This window comes from Dipodomys ordii, unplaced genomic scaffold (assembly GCF_000151885.1).
Source record: "Dipodomys ordii isolate 6190 unplaced genomic scaffold, Dord_2.0 Scaffold12, whole genome shotgun sequence".
Taxonomy (NCBI): Eukaryota; Metazoa; Chordata; class Mammalia; order Rodentia; family Heteromyidae; genus Dipodomys; species Dipodomys ordii.
In genome coordinates, this window is record NW_012267228.1 from 8,159,582 (window position 1) to 8,177,570 (window position 17,989).

Consider the following 17,989-nt stretch of genomic DNA (forward strand, 5'->3'; position numbering starts at 1 on the left):
ATATACAGGGCTGTATGCATATATTCACCAACATATTCACTGAGATATGGCATATATAGGGGAGAATCTCAATGTTGTAACTCTTCTGAGCAACCACCTTCCTGTCTAACAAGATGAACACCAGCTAGCTGGAGTGTGAGTCGGCTCTAGGAGAAAAGGAATGGACCATGAATAGAACGGCCTGGGAAATGCAGCTGTAATATTCCATGTATTTATGTGAAAATGGAAGTAAGAAAACCAAGGGGAGGGGGTGGGGTTGGGAGAGATGGGGAAGTATGGTGAAAGGGGTGAGATTCAGTTCCCCTCAAAACTGCACTCAATCATGTGCCATTAGCTGCCTTTGCAGCATGCAAAGCAGGTTCCAATTCATTCATTTCATCTTCTCAACAAATACTTTCTAATTGTTTCTGCTTGCCTAGAGTTATTTTTAGATGGGAGGTGAGGGGAAAGCTTTGAATAAAACAAAAAAACAATAAAAAGATTCATTGTTCTCATAAGCTGACATATTTCATGGAAACCCTTTGTACAGCTACTTAAAGATATATATATATATATATATGTATATATACACATATATATAAGATATATATATGTGTATATATACATATATATGTATATATATATCTTTATATATATATATATATATATATATATATCTTAAAGCAACTCACATCCTGGCTTGGTCCATTAGAAAACCACACACAACAGCTTCTTCTTTCCTCTTCCTATCATGGTTGTCCAGTTTTAATTCTTTAATTCATAAGAGGTTGAAATTGGGTCTTACAAGAACTCACTCTGCCACACATTGTTTCTTGCATATGTGTTTACTATGAATACCAAGACAGATTTTTCTTTGTACTTGAGTCTGAGTTTGTTAACTTGCACGCTAATGGCTCTGTAGAGCTAATTATGATCATTGATGGGGGCGAGGATAATTCCACTCATCATTCTAAATCTTCTAGGCACAATACAAAAGGGATGAGGAAAGGCTACAAAACCTCATTACCCGAGTCACTATTTTCTGTTTCATGGAACAAGACAGTCAATGGCTGGAAAAGTAAATGGACATCCAATAATGAGTCACTTTGCTTCTCTCACATTTTTGGTTGGGAATAGTGCTGAAGACAGCACTATCTCAGTAGTATAGTTAATAAATGAAAACAACTCTGGAAGCACCTTCAATCCCTACAGACTGTCTCCAAGGTTGGAGGATGAAGGGATGTCAGAGAGAGAGCAGATCCCCTGTTTGTTCCAATAATCTCTCTCTTGACCAATCTTCTCATTATTGATTCTTCAATACCTCTGAGCAAAACTGACTTCCACCAACCCAGTCCTACTCATCTGAACTCATCTCTATCCACCCATCCTTCACTGCTGTGGAATGGGCCACGGGGGAAGGGAAAGACCTGATGGGAGCCCTCTGTTTACCTTTTCAGTCCACACACAGGAAGTCAGCCATTCAATACGTACCATTGATCACAGATGACAAGTAAAAGTATGCATGAATGACAAAGAACAGTTCAATGTCATCAAACATGATCTGTCTTCTGCAGGAGAGTCCTTCCTAAATTCACTTCTCAACAGTCACACCAGTCACTTCTCTAAGCAAACATCTGTTTCCATGGGGCAGAAGACCTGTCTTTTTTTCAATGACTATCTTAATACAACATAGAAAACACAACTGAGGGAGGTGTGTATTTGACACAGATTTTATTACAGTTCAGATATTTCTTGGTAATTAATAATAATAATAATGATACTGAATGGCAAACACTGGCCTTTCCAAAAATGAAAATCCATGAAAAACTCTAGTGTCAAGATCTCGGTACCTGAAATTCTACCACCTTTTGATAGTATACAAGGAACAGCAAAGATGTATCAATGACTTGCACTTAAGTACAACACATATTTGTTTAATGCTGAGGCATATAAAATCTCATTCACCAACACAGAAATTTAGACATCTTGTCAACTGACTTCAATTTCCTGACCATATAAGTAATGGTTGCTCAGTTACCATGTGCAGTCTGCCTTTATGAATCAGGTCCAGGATACTATTTTTTGTTTGTTGGTTTTTATGGAAATTCTTTGCCGTCTATTTTTTCCTTCTCCGGCAGTAATATGTTTATATCCTTCCTCTAACCTCTTTTCAATTGGAAAATAAAAGAAAGAGAGTCACCACGGAATACTTTCACAACATCAAACATGCAGGCGTAGTAATCAAATGCAATCCACACAGCCTCAGAGAGACAGACTCATGCCCTGCATCCAGCCTCATTGTCCCCAGTGCACTGAGCAGCATCTTTGTAATAGGTGTTCTGAGCCACGTAATCATTTTCGATGGCATGCAGTTAAGATCTGATTCCAATAACTGTGCACTCTAAATGTTATTCTATCAGTTGGTACACTCAGCAAGGACAAAATGTAAGCTTGAGGCTTTTTTTAAAAAAAATATCTGCAACCTTTGGGATTTGCAGACTCCTTGACAAAACTTACCCACTAATTTCCCACCTTACCATACAAATATTTTAAACTCCAAAAAGGCTGAGCTGGTACCAAATTAGATGTTGTTCCTTTTGTTTCTTCTTTTGTCCTAACTAAACTAGTTTATAAATACCCCATATTTAAGTGTCACACATTTTTGCTATTAATAAACATAAAGGATCTATACTTCGTTTTAGAGTTTTACAGAATGATGTAGCTCTCTTAGCCTTGAGCAAAAGAAGGTCAGGGACAATGCTCAGGCCATAAGTTCAAGCTCCTGCACTCGCAAAAAAAGAAAGAAAAAAAAGAAAAGAAAGGAAGGAAGGAAGGAAGGAAAGAAGGAAGAAAGAAAGAAAGAAAAAAGGAAAGAGAGAGAAAGAAAGAGAATAATGTAACTTTCTGTAGTATTTTCTTCTTTGTTTTTCAGGCACTGGTGATTGGGCTTTGAACTCAAGGCCTTGTACTTGCTGTCTCAAACAGTAGGTGCAAAAAAGAGCTTGAGCTATGACTCAAAGGCTAAGCCTCGTTTTACACTGTGTTTTTGAGATAGGGTCTCACTTCCTGCCCAGGTATGTCTACTTTACACTTTGGTAGCTGGGATGACCAGCATGCCACCATATTCAGCTTCCATTGAGATGGGAATGTTACTGAGCATTGAAAAAGGAAATGAAACACTGATACATGCTCAGTGTGAAGGTACCTTGAAAATAGGAAACTCAGTGAAAGAAATTTATCACAAAAGAATACTTACATTTTGTGACATAGTTACATGAAATATTCAGAATATGAATATGAAATATTCAGATTAACGTTTGCCTAGGAATGGCAAAGGCTGAGGTGGGCTATAGATGAGTATTAGGTTTCATTGGGTCATCATGAATATATTCTAAAATTGATTGTACTAAACTTATTGAATTGTGCACTGAATATGTCCACTTTATGGTCCCACTCAGTTAAGCTGTTTAGAAAAACATTGGGTAGATGATTTTTCTCTTGCTTATTTTTAACCTGATACTTTCCAAATTTCTTTATGTATTTCTTTATGTATTTATTATTTATGTGGTACTGAGGAATCGAACCCAGGGCCTCATGCATGCTAGGCTAGCACCCTACCACTAAGCCACGATCCCAGCCCAAATCATTAAGCTGATACATAAAAATGTACAAAGTGGTACAGACTAACCAGTGTAGTATACAACTTATTGACACATATGTTGCGTAATATTTAAATTACACTGACTCTATCATCTCATAGGTTTATCATTTCTTTATGTTGAAAATTTTCAAAAATCTTTCATTTAGTTGGGCACTGGTGGCTCATGCCTATAATCCTCACTATTCAGGAGGCTGAGATCTAAGAACCACAGTTTGAAGTCAATCCAGGCAGGAAAGTCTATGAGACTCTTATCTCCAATTAATCACCAGAAAACTGGAAATGGAACTGTGGCTCAAAGTTGGTAGAGCACTATCCTTGAGTGAAAAAGCTCAGGGACAGTCCACAGGCCCTGAGTTCAAGCCTCATCATGACCAGAAAAGCAATCTTTCCTTTAGCTTGTTGGAATACATTATATATTATTATTATGTATTCTTGCTATCTATAGTTACCCTACTGTGCAGACGCCAGAACTTCTTGCTCCAGTCTAACCATAAATTAGTACCCACCTTCTCCCCTCTCTCCCTTTTCACCTCGGCCTCCAGTAACCATGTACACATTCACACTGGATTTGTGGTACAAAAGGAAGAGAAATGATTGTACATCCATACATATATTAGTTTTTACAGTCTATGTTGATGACAACTGAGGTGACTCCTGAGGATTCTGGGTAAAGAGAGAATCTCTGTGTTGTTGTTTCCCTTCAGTCAGTCACCTTCCTGTTCTGAAAGCCTCTTTGTATTGACTCTGGGGTTTTTATTACAGGAAACAACCTTTTCTAAGTTCAAAGCCAAGGTCATATCCTTTCAGCTCAAATCCAGACTTGAGGCATAAATCTTTCAGAAAAGATCTTTCCATACGCACATCACCAGAGTCTCTGACACATGTCACCAAGAAGCAACTTTCATTAAGTTACAGCATTGAAGGTGCCTTCATTGGATGGTCTCTGAGAAAGGGCTCTGTCTTTCCACATCCCAATGGCAGCTGTCATGATGTCACAAATGAAGAAACGTTTAAAAGGAGGTGTTTTCTTTTTTAAGCTTTTCTTACCCAGGAGTTGTGAACACCAGCAGCAGCACATATTACTAAGGGTAGAACAACAGTGTACAGGAGTCTACAGAGTGCACATATGAGAAAAGCCAGCATGTCACTCAAAAATCATGGGTAAAAGAGAAACAAACAAGACTATGTTGCAAAATACCCCAGAAATTTCCATAAGGAGTAAATCTGCTTTGTCGCTGATATATACCTCAGTTTCTACGATTCTAGAGAAAGCATCCATTCTAGCTAAAACATTCAAAATTGTTGACTGCATATTTCTTTGAATATCGAAACAGAAGACTTGCCAGTTAGGCCAAGATGCAACAGACCTATTTAGGCAGAAGCTAAGATTTAGGACATTCTGTACCATAATACAAACTGAGATGCCGGGTTTTCACTTGACAGCTTGATGGAATTGTCAGTCTCATATGTTTCCTTTCCGGGTTTCAAATGACAATAAAGGGAGATAAGGATGAAAAGAGATGCACAGGAATGAATTACTCAGACATAAAAATTCATTGTGGGCTGAATAAGGAATTCCAACTTGTCTCTACCATTATTACTCAAATGCTATCTACAGATCATGGAGATTGACATCATAAGGAGCTTATTACAAATCAAGAATCCAAAGTCATAGCAAGTCACATGCCATTAGATCCTTCTTTTTGTTTCCACACACTAATGTGGGAGAAACTCTGACCACACCATTTTGCTGCTAGTGTCACTGCCTAATGTTTGGACCCTTGGGCCATCGAAATAATCAATTTCTTATGACTAATGGCTATTAGATCACCCTGACACAGGAAAAAGAAATGCAATGTGAGATAATACAGATTTGTATTGCAGAATGAATTATAATCCCCATTTCAAAACATCAGATTTCTCTTATGAGAGCTAGCCTAAAGCCCCAATATTGATGTTAGGTCAAGGCATTCTATGCTACATCAATTGATAGTTCAGACTACATCATTTGGTAGAGTCTCTGGAGACATGCAATCACCTTGTTAATTCTGAGTATAGATCTTTCACTTTGAAACACAACATCAGTCGGAGTGGGGTTTCTATATTATGGAAGCTAAGAGATGCATTGTGTTTGAAGGTAATACACTACAATTCATATACACTGAGGTATCTACTGTGTGTGGGAGGGAGAGGTGCATGTATATAAATTCACACACACATATATGCCTATACATCATCACTTCCTGTAGTACAATAGTTTGGTGAACACCAAAACATATATATGCATATATATGTTTATACCATATAATCATATTGCCTGGTGATCTGCTAGTCTTCTCAGTTTATGTATGTACACTCAATATGTTTGCACAATAATGAATTGCATTTCTCAGACTCTATCCCATCACTAACTTATACATGAATGCATATATATACACAGTAATACACATGTATGCACATGTATATATGCTCTATGCATAATTGCAGATACCTATATGCATATACAAATTCATGAATACACATATATGTAGATGCATATGTGCATATTTATATATGCACATATATAGACACACATAAAATAATTGCTCAGGCAGTAACTGGACTGTCTGCCCAGTCACATTGTATTCAACCTCTCTGCTTGAATAAGGGAGCAGAGGTGGAAGGTCATTGAACCCCTAATCTCCAAACAGTAACCATTCCTCTTCCCACCAGTTCTCAGAACCACTTTACCAGAGTCCAGAGCCAACCCTCTTTACTGACAAGTGCTGCCACTTCGGTGTAAAAAAAAAGACAAAATAGACATGAGGTACCCACACTCCACCTTGCTCAGCCCTCAGGTATCAGAAAAAAGGCAAAGCTGTGGTCTACTCTGCACCTCCCGCTCACTGGTTACTCACGTTGGTCAGCTTGGAGTTACCAAAGGGAAGTCAGGAGCGGGGATCAAAAAACAGTCAATAGTCTTGGGGAGGGGGAACACATTACATGGCAGACAGACACTGTGTGTCTTAGCACCTATTTTCTTTTACACATTGAAATGGAAATTGTTCACTAAAAGCTCCTTCGAGGTTAGTGGCTATAATATTTACTTCTGAATTATTATCTTTAATAGTAATAGCACTTTGCAGTTATACAACATCTTGTTCCAAAAAGCTCAAAATGTTTCCTGCACATATTAATTCAACGCCACGTAAGAGAAGATCCTGGGAAAGGTGACTGGCCAATGTTGAGAGGCTTATAAATGGGCTTCAAAGTAATTCCATCAACTTGATCATTTAAGGCAGGTAGATGGGAAAACACCCAACAAAGGAATGGTTTGTTGTGTATGAAGAGCCTAGCTTTGTTCATTGGGCCAAAATTAATAAATAAGTAAATGATAAATATAGAAGTTTGAACATCTTTGTAGCTTTATGGCCTGATTATAAAAGTTCTACCCTCAGATAGTTTCCTTGCTCTAATTCCTTAGCCATTTTGGACCTATATTAATTTTGGTTCACAGTACTATCTGCAAAATAACTGTGTCCATCCACTTCTGATGGCCTAGACATGAAAAACACAGATGTTTTCATCTGGAACAGAAGAGCTCAGGGGGCAAAGTGAAGTTGTGGAAAGACAAAATGGCCATCCAGTGCCATTCTATGTTGAAAATGTGCACCCTCACATTTTCTACCTCAAGGAAAGACCCTGCGTTGTCTCACAAGAGCAGCTGAGAACTACATGCAATGGAATGGAGGGCATGTCCACCTTTCAAACATTTTAAAAATACAAGACTGTCTCTGTTTACAGGGAAAGAGTCATGAGGCTTGGGTCCCATTCTTGGGTCCCATTCTAAGACACACTATAAGATGGAGATTCTATCATGAGTAAAGTCTGGACCAGTTAGAAAAGGGTCTGTTACTTTTCCACCATCCATCACCTGCTTTTGTTCAACCTACCATAGAAACACAGATGAGCCACTTTTATGGGTGGACATTTTTCTGTGTAAAGAATTTGTATGCTTTCTCCTGTGAATGTATTTTATGCTTATTTAATTCTAACGTCCTAGTAGACTCTTCCTAAAAAGAAGTGGGAGTGATAGGCATGGATGTGCAAAGAAATGACCCATTGCAACCAAGATACCCGCAGGACAGTACATTGGAAACGAACTTTACAACTTTGGGCAGGGTTGGGGGGGTGGGGGGGAGTGTGGGAGGTGGGGGGAGGGAAGGGATAGTGGGACAACAGCAAGGAAAGGGGTAACAAACGGCAAGAAATGAACTCATTGCCTTACTCATGTAACTGTAACCCCTCTGTATGGAATCTTCACAATAAAATAAACTATGCATGGATATGTTTTATTTCTCTTAATATAAAAATCTATATGGTTGCAGCTAAAGTTACAAACCAGTCCATCAGCACAATTCACTTGAAATTTTGGGGAAATGTGAGAAAGCAGAGGTTTGCCAAAACACACTCTTCAGAGGAATTCTGAGAGCCGTAAGCAGACTTCTAGACATGCTCCTAATTCAAAGTTCCAGATGACTTTGAGCTTGAAGACTGTCCTACAGAAACCAAGGACATTTCTCAAGCAAAATATTTTAGTCTAACGCCACATAAGCGTCATCAATAGTGTTTGCATGCTGTGAAAATGATTCAGAAAAAGAAATCCCACTATAACTGATGTGTCATTCAGTCACAATTCCTGAAGAATATGATTTGCAAAGATCTCATCTTAGAGGGACACACATGTGCACATGTACACATTAGTCTAAGATGCTGTTTTCCTCCTAATACTTTAAAAGCCAACTCATTTGTGAAGATTTGCATTGCTTAAATGTACTCACATGCCAACAAAAGGTACTTTGGCGAAGAAATATAATACTACAAGTGAAGTTAATGGCAGCAATCAACTGAATCCCCTTCTGGATTCCTTGGGGGAGGGCTGGAGGAGGGGGGACCCCCCCCAGGGATGAACTGCCTCTCTAAATCTGTCGCTGTTACTCGACAGCTGGATGGGAGTCAGAGTCACACACCTTAAATTACCAGAGTCACACTTTACACACACATTATAAAGATGCCAGAGACCATGTTTGAACACATGATTTGTTCTCTTCTGGGAAACGGTGGTTGTTTGTACCCCTGATGCCAGTATCTTGCCTGTGTGTGAGCAGCTTCAGTAATCTGAAAGGCACACAGCTGTGCATGCAATTCTAGCGAGTCAGGTGATAAAGTTCTTGCAAGTGAGTGTACTTAATTACTGGCATGACTCACTTACAGGTTCATGTCCAGGAGATGAGGTTATTTATGTACACGCTTAGGAGATCTGAGTACATCACTCTCATCGTGACGCTTGGTAGAGAAGGAGTGAAATAAACCGATTGTAGGAAGTTATTCCGGATCGTGGCACCTCACACATGAATAACCTCAAACTTGCTTCTTCTCTATGTGAAGGGGTTTAATAGAAACCAGCTTCCCTGGAAATCAGGCTCTTCACTCAATCTCATAGGAGAATTTGGGGGTAAAGAGATAAATGGAAAATGGGATAGGGAATTGGAAACACAGAAATTAGGGTCAGATTAAGACAATTGACTAAAAAGCCTATAAGTGTCTACACAACTTTCACAGGCATTTATTTACCAAACATTTACTCCATCATATAGAACATTCCGAACGTATACTTCTCCAGAAATCCTGATGAAAGTGAAGCACTTGAATTCCTGCAGCATCATACCCTCCTCATTTATGATTATATTTTAAAGCTTTTCAGCCAAGTCAGTCAAGAGCCAAAGCATTCCTTTTTCTCTGCATCTCTTCATTGATCCAAATTTCTGAATCATTCTGCACTCACATAGCAAGTATTCGTGCCAACTCTTTTGGAATTGGTCCTGGTGCCCTTACACTTAATATTTCTCACTCTGTGGCTGTAATTTTCCTTTGGAACACAAAACCACATAGTTTCAACCACAATGTAGCCCTTCCTCTGTGCTCTTATTTACATTTTGGTTTTCTTTTGTAGGGTGTCCATATTTCTACCCACTGATACAGGGAATCTTTCTGGCCAGCCATGAATCTGAGGTTTGGCAGTGTCAGCTTCTCTGAATTCTGTCATATCTTTAGAAAGGGCAGCACTGCATTTTCTATCTGACCATTAGAAACACTTTGTTCTTTCATAGCTCCTTCTGTCAATATTAAATCATCACATTTCCCCTCCTCTAACGAGAAAAAAATAGAGAGATTTCATGCTACTATGTAGAAACCTGCATTATGACTTTGGGAGAGTCAAGCCACGTAGGAAACCTAAAGCCACAGCTAAGTCTGATTTACAATTCTTTCCTTTTTAACAACATAGTAAAATGTCTAATAAACCATTGGAACTATTAACTAAGTGATATTGCCTTGAACATTTCAAGTCATCAAGATGTCTTGGTTAAAACTTAAAAGCAGTGCCCTGACGCTGCCTGCTAACTTTATAATGAAAGATTTGAGAGCTACAGATTATCTTCGTTATCTGTCACCATTATATATATATATATATATATTGTGTGTGTGTGTGTGTTTGTTTGTGTGTGTGTGTGTGTGTGTGTAATGACATAGGGCATGTGGATAAAATCACTTCGGTCATGGAAGAACGTGTTAGTATAAAACAGAGGAATTATTTCCCATTACTCTACTTAAAACTTCCTTCAAAGCCAGGAGGCTGGCCCCATTTTATGAGATTTGGAAAATTAATTTTATCCTCCACACAGATCACATCAAATACAGTCTGAAACTTCAATAAAGAATAACATTAATAGGCAAACTCTAGGAGAGTAAGCTACATGTTCAGAGGTTTCCTAAGGGCAAAATGGAGAGGAAACAAATGAATATTCCAACTAATGCTTAAAATTATACCATCACGTCATCTGACAGAAAATGAACCTATGTAAGTGATTACTGCCTTTAGATGGCTCTTTAGCATACATCTTAGGAGACTATATATATATACATATATATATATGCATATAAATGTATGTATATGTACATGCATGCACATAAATGTATATATATTAAAATATATAAACAAATATGTGTTAATAATTTGCTTGTTATTATTTTATATCACTCATCTATATGGCCATATGTATTTTTATTTCCTGTAATGGTATAATGAGCATTACAATCAGGATACTAGAAATATAAATTCTGAAAGTTTAGATTCTTTCAGTACTTGCAGGAAAAATATTTAAATGAAGTTTACCAGCAACTGGTTTGAGTACAGCAAAAAGACCCAGAGTCACTGGTGGTGGTTTTGAAAACTTTATTTTCTGTCCTTATTAACTAAGAGACTTACTAATCCAGTGACAAACACTTCTGAGATTATAAAAACAGAAACTTATTATAAAATTTTTTCATGAAATATTAGTTCACTAAATTCTGGAAAGGTAGCTCACTTAGATATATTGACAGGGACCCTTTTCTGGTGAAATGTTATCTTTCATAATATTTAAAAAGCCAATGATTTTACTGGGATAAGCAAAATTCTTAGGAATCCACTCTCCTTCTTTATTTTTCAAAATCAATCATGTTTAATGTCTTCCCACATTGAAATCAACTCTGATTTCAGGGTTTTGTCTTATTTTAAAATTAAATTGGTTAAAACAGTAGGATGATTCCTGTTTCTACATGGAATGTAAAATAAAAACCCAATTATCTTCTTCAGAAAATGGATATGGCTGTCTCTAACACATAGACTCAGAGTCTCAGTCACATACATTTGACAAGGACTAAGAAAAATATAACCCATTATTATTTCTATCTCTCCTAAGAAATGGGAACAAATCAACAGATTATGTGAGCAATCAAGTGATAATAGCCATTTATTGATTTCTGAACAACTTACTGATATGAAGAATGGAGGAAGGCAAGGGAGAGAAATATGGGGTGGGAGGGGAAAAGAGAGAGACAGACAGAGAGAGAGAAGAAAGAGAAGAGAAAGAAGAGATGACAGGGTAAAAGGAAGAGAGATTGGGAGCAGGAGAGCAAGGAAGAAGAAATAAAGAATAAAAGAAATGAGGCAGGGTGTGAACAACTTTACTCTAGAGGCTAAGGCAGGAGTAGTTCTAAAGTCAGATTGAGCAATGTAGTAAGACCCTGTCTCAAAAAAAGAACTTCTATAAAGTAGGCTGGGATATAGATCAGCGTGCTTGCCAAGCAAGCATCAGCCTTTAGGTCAATTTCTAGTTCTCCCAAAACAAACAAAATAAGAAAGAAAGAGAATAAAATAGCATAAGAGAAAAACAGAGGGAGAAATCAAGCAAGCATCCCAACTACAGTTTGTTGAGAGTGGCAAGAGCGACTTTTCATCTAGCATCCCAGCACTTTGAAACATGTCTGGGAATGAGAGGTTAAAGTGTGATATCCTGAGATCATACACTTTCCTAACCTGCAAACACTTCATTTCAAATGGGGATACTGAGGCACAGAAGGGTAAGGTGGCGAATGTTACAGCTTGCACAACTAAAAAGAAACAATCCCAAGCTTTGGATGTCGCTGCATGTAACCCATTCAGTGTAGACTTTGACAATTCACAGAAGGTTTGGAAACATTTAAGTCATCCACAATTATTAAACGTTATTAAATGTGCTCATTCATCTTCATTCAGCCACATTCACTTGTTCATGTTTCATGGAGACATGTTCTAGAGGATTTTTTCTCACCCTGCATTCACTGGCCCAACCTGTGAAGGACAGTTAGGCTGCAATTTATTTGCAAAGAGAACTAGTTTACAAATACTGCTGAGAATGCTCCAAAGTCCTCTTGGTGTTTAGCTCTGGGACTCCTTGGCAAGCACCCAAAGCATGCAACTCAAGGTGCTTTAATTTGTTGGTCTATCGCTCTTTGTGGAATTTTTCTACTGTATTCAACAACAGTACCTTATAGGGTACTGCACATGGAACAACAAATTATCTCTGAGACAGTTGGGTGGATGCACATGCATGTGAACACAAACTAAGACACACAGTCTTTGCATAAAAGAGGAAAGACTTGTCTATTAGTTTCCTTTACAGCCCTTTTAAGTTTATTTTGAAGACCAATCAAATCCGTAGTGGCATAAAAGCACCTCTTACAAGGTACATCTAATATCCATCTGGCTTTCCCATCTGTCAAGCCAGCAGACCCTAAACTATATCCAGAAGCATCAACCCCCACCTATTTTTTCTACAGATTAAGCATAACTGTAGGGACAGAGATCTGTCCCAATTTTTAGAAAATGGAAAGCATTCTGAAGTAAGAGGAGGGTACTGCCGATCTTGAAAGTACTTCTCTTTTTAAACAATGTGTTTTTGTGGACCCTATTGCAATAACGAGATGTACAAGACACTATGTCGAAAAACAAACTTTACTACTTTGTAGCGGGGGAGTGTAGTAGTGGAGATGGGAGGCGGGGATGGTAGGGGAAAATCGAAGGAGGAGGCAAAAATGCTTGATAAGAAATGTACTCATTACCTTGCTCGTGTAATTGTAACCCCTCTGTATAGTATTTTCACAATAAAAAACTTCTTTTTTTAAAAAAAGAAAATACTTCTCTTAACATGGGAATGATTCACTGCCGAAAATATGCAAAATCCAAGGAAATGAGTTGAGATCTCTAAATGTTTAAAGGGAAACTAAAAGCAAAATTTAATACTGTATCAATCCGTCATCAAAATATTTCTGGTACCTGAACAATGAAAAAAACCTCTGAGGAAACCCAGTATTTACAAAGTTAGGAAGGCAGAACTCAAACATTTGTAACTAAGACTATTTCTGTTCCTGTCATCTCCTTAAAACAAGATCGCATCTTATCCAAGACTGGACACTCGTACTAGTCCAAAAAGCATCAACAACTATGTTATTATAATAATAATATTATATATAATAATATTATTATATATTATATTATAATAACATAGTTGTTATGATTATTAATAATCATAATAATATTATTTTATAACCAGGGGTTCCTCAGAAATCATCTCTTATAAAAGCTCAATTTTGGGAAGAAGCCATCCAGGTCATTTTTTGTCAAGCAAAAATATACCCATCAAACCCATTTGTTATGATTTTTGATTTCAGAATGAGACCCTTAAAGACACTCACTTTTATCTAAGCAGGAACAGCCCTGGGACCGGCCCTTACTCAGAGGAACTAAGCATGTGCTTTCCTGCATCTCTCCACAGGTGCAGTATTTTTTATTGGTTTGTTATCTTTGTCTTGGTACTTTTTTCCCTCCAAATCTCAAGCTCCGAGGATACCGGGGCTCAAGGAGACAGCCATCTATGGAAAGCCTTCTCTTGCTCTTTCGTCATCCCTTCAACCAAATCTAATGAGAGTCTCCTCTATGACACCCTTTTGTACTTCACAGTCTGTGCTTTTTCTCTGCTTTAAGACTTTTTTCTGGTCAGGGAAATTGTATTTCCACCCTGGAAATCATGGACTGCATGACGGCACACTGGATGTGGGCAGTAGGATTCAACGTGTTTCAAGAGTGAATGATTTCATATTTATTTCTATGTCTGCTTTGCCCATTGCTGCCTATGTCTCAAGAAGTTTATTCCTTTATTCACATTCTAATTTTACAGCAGCCCAATCATTCTACTTTCAATCCAGGAAGAAAAGTGATTGTGTGTGTGTGTGTGTGTGTGTGTGTGTGTGTGTGTGTGTGTGTGTGTGTGTGTCAGGGAAACACAGGACCCCGCTCAAATTGACCAATTCCTCTCCACAGGGATAACAATCTTTAATTTCACAAAGGCACCCATGACTAGAAAGATACTTTTCAACTACTATTAAAAATACTAAATTCTAGTAGCATCACATAATTAACTCATGTTGCATAAATAGCAATCATTAATTTGACAGAATGCACTGGAGGATGCACAAAAGATAAATGAACTTTTTTTGGAGTGACACGTTTTATTCTTTTGTAGACTTACACTTCTACTTTAGAAAGTGTATACAATCAAAAGCAATACTGTACTAAACATGAACTTGTATTTGCGAATGCTGTCCTAAAGACTAAAAAGGGGTAATATTTAATATATATTTGTAACCCCCTCCACTTCTGCAAAGTTTCTAAACCCTTCCAGTGGAGAAAACAAGCAACATTTTCCTGTTTGTGCAACGATTAGGTTCAGTGCAGAACAGGAAATAAACTCTTTAATTTTGGAAAGACTGAGATCCTTATTTTATACAGACGGGCACATAAAGCAATATCTAATGTAAAACATGAGTGTTACTTACATTTTCCTTACACTGGTCAGAAGTACAGGAGAGAAATATATACTTTAAACATCCTGGCACCACAGCTAATACGATCACACTCCCAAATTAAAAAAACAACCTAATAATCTCTAACTCTTATTCAAAAGCATTCAGAAAGGCCTCTTCTTTCCTTGTATGAATCAACTGTCTATGAGATCTGACAGAAACGACAGGCTTTCAACAGATAACCCTCTGTCTCACCAGCTTGATTCAACAAAGAGCAACGGAACAGAAAATGAAATGCAGCTTTGCAAAGTCACATTCGCATAGAGCTGGAGAGAGGGAAAGGGGGGCAAAGCCTGGTACTTACAGAGTGTAAAGTAAAATGTCCCACTTTCACTTTGCATGTTCCAACAAACCAAGCAGAGATTTTTAGCTCTCAGCAAGTCCCTGGTTCCACTGTACTGATCATCCACGCAGAACAGGTCCTTATGGATTGCTTAGGCAGCTTGGAGATAATGGGACCATATTCTCAGCTGGGAGTAGAGATGCTGAACTGTTCTCTGCTGCTCACTGCATGGCTCTCTGCCAGCATTCATCAAGAAGGACCCAGCTTCATGGCTGTGTTCCCCAAGGAATCCACGTAATTAGCGCATGAATCAAAGACGCACCCGGGGACAACCACACACATCTCTTAACTGGCTCTTGGCACGGAGATCTTCCTGATGAAGGAAATCAACTTGATTCTCTGATCAGATGTGTTCAACCTCTCCAAAAATGCATGGAGAAACCGCACAGCTGTTTATAGATTTCAGGGGAGGGGTGGAGAGGAAGGCTTCCGTCCCAATGGGCAATTTATGTAATTCCTCAAATACAGCATATAATTACGCCGGTTGTTTGGTACCTATAGTAGGCTAACCTTGCCATTTGGTTTGTCTGTTCGGGTCGTTCCACAGCTCCAGGCTGCAGTGCTATTTCTTCTATGGATCTTAGATAATGTACGTGTGTTATTTCTTTTTGGATTCAGTCTTCGGGGAGACTGGACTGTTTAGACTAAAGCTGGTCTCTGTAGGGACCTTTTAGTTCCCTAAAAAAAACCCCCATGATTCTTCAATAAGTAGCAGAAGTTCAGGGTATTAAAAGCACCAGGTCTGGCGATGTATTCTGAACTCCTAGGATTCTAGAAGGAGCTTGTGATAGTTTTGGTGGTCATAGCTAAAAAGAACACCGGTTTACTTGGTTTGCATGTCCAGCAGTCAACAGATTGCAAGCCTGTCCAAGGGCATGGTAGTGCAGGAGGGAGATTTGAAACTCTGAATGGGAATTTTTTTTTAAACCAAACATATTGTGTACTTTATCAAAGCAGGGCCAACCTTGACTTTGCCCAAGTATGCTACCTTTGGGCCTCTGAAGACATTTGTTTATGTAAATTTGACCTTAGTTAAGGAAGTATGAGTTAGGGATCTAAAATATTCTATTCCTTAAAAAAAAAAAGAACATAAAATATTCTATTTCTTAAAAAGAAAAAAACAGGAGAAGTGACTCACATGGTATTCACTAAAGACTGTAATTTGAAACCTATGGGATTAAAGTTCCACCACATACAGAATACCCAGTGTTTAAAAAGCCAGAGTGATGGAGAAAGGAAACATGTAAGGAGTTAAAAAAAAATCAGAGCTATAAGCAATTACCTTGCTGGAAAAGTCCAGGTGCTCTACAATATGGCAATTCCCTGTTCTGAGTCTTTGTTTTCTTATCTGTTCAGTAAGGGAGTTTGGTCCAGACCCCTAAAGATTCTTGGGACATGAGACTCTATTACTGTTTCAAGAGCTAGCAAGTGGACCTTGATTAGGGAGGCTATTTAGATCTCTTGTACTTAGAGGAACAGGATCAGGGATGCATTCTTGCCTGGTTGATTTTGCAGGTTCTCCCCTCTATTACCCTTGGAAGTGTATGATCCATTCACCTCTGAGCATGTTTCAGACAACCAAAGCATTGTGCTCCGTAAGTTTAACTACATGGTAAATGACTGAAAAGTGGCTACCAAAGAGGCTGAGATCTGAGCATCACAATTTGCAGCAAACCCTGGGAGAAAGTCCTCAAATAAAGCCCGAAGTAGAGCTATGGCTCAAGTGGTAGAGATCTAGCCTTGAGAACAAAGGCTCAGGGACAGCCCTCAGGCCCCAGTAGAGGCCCACACACAAAAGTGAAAAATCACTTTTATAAAGGCATGTTTGAGGGAAAAAAAAGAGTCTTATTTCATCATATACAAATTGGGTCTTTCCTAGAGAGTAAAACATATGGATTCATATGACTTATCATCATGATATCCCAAATCCAAGTTTTACCATCATTGTATCAGTGACCAGAGTGCTATGATTTGTGTGGCAAAACACCTTTCTATATTTAAGCTGGATTTTGTCATTTTATTTTTTTACATAGCTCTATCTGAAATAGAGAAAAATGGGGTTCTCATTGTGTTCATCTTTCTTGGAAAACATTCCATGAAGGCATTCAAGGTAATGCAGACAGGCTTTGGTGTTGGTCTTAGGCAAAACCAGGAAAATAAATCACCATTTTTAGGACACATTTCCTCAAAACTAAAAAAGTAGGTTGCCCAGAAGATTCTCGACCTGTAAAAGATATATGCTGATAAAACCATTTTGTAAGCCAGGTGATGGTAGCTCACTCTTGGAATCCTAATTATTCAGGAGGATAAGATCAAAGAATCTTAATTTGAAGCCAGCCTAGTTAGACAAATCCTAGAGATTCATTCCCAACCAGTAAGGAAAAGCTGGAAGAACTGTGGCTCAAGTGGTGAAGTGCCAGCCTTGAGTGACAAAGGTAAGCCTCAGTACCAACACAAACAACTTTTTCATGCTCTTATCAACTAAAGTACTGCAACACTGATCTGATAGTAAAGAAGAATAATATACAATATCAAGAATAAGAAAAACTGCGCTATTCAAACCTTTAAAAATTTTGCTAAGCTTTTAAGTTATTTTTGTTTGCTAAACTTTTAAGTTATTTTTGTTATGTTATGTTATTATTTGTTAAGTTATGTTATTACAAACATTTCCAGTAGGATTTCTCTAAAGCCACCCATTTGTTTGCTACTATACCCCCAGTTTTGGGCTGGGTATCTGTGTGATA

The 17,989-nt window shown here is 38.1% G+C and overlaps 1 protein-coding gene across 1 annotated transcript in view; it reads right to left on the minus strand.

The window, feature by feature from the left end:
• The window catches only part of Cntn4 (contactin 4), a 456,937-nt gene extending 441,621 nt beyond the window's left edge, over nt 1-15,316 (minus strand). Inside the window, exon 1 of the mRNA XM_013010396.1 lies at nt 15,207-15,316. The gene's annotated coding sequence lies outside the window, so the exon portion shown is untranslated. The remainder of the gene's footprint in view (nt 1-15,206) is intronic.
• Between the last annotated feature and the right edge of the window lie 2,673 nt (nt 15,317-17,989).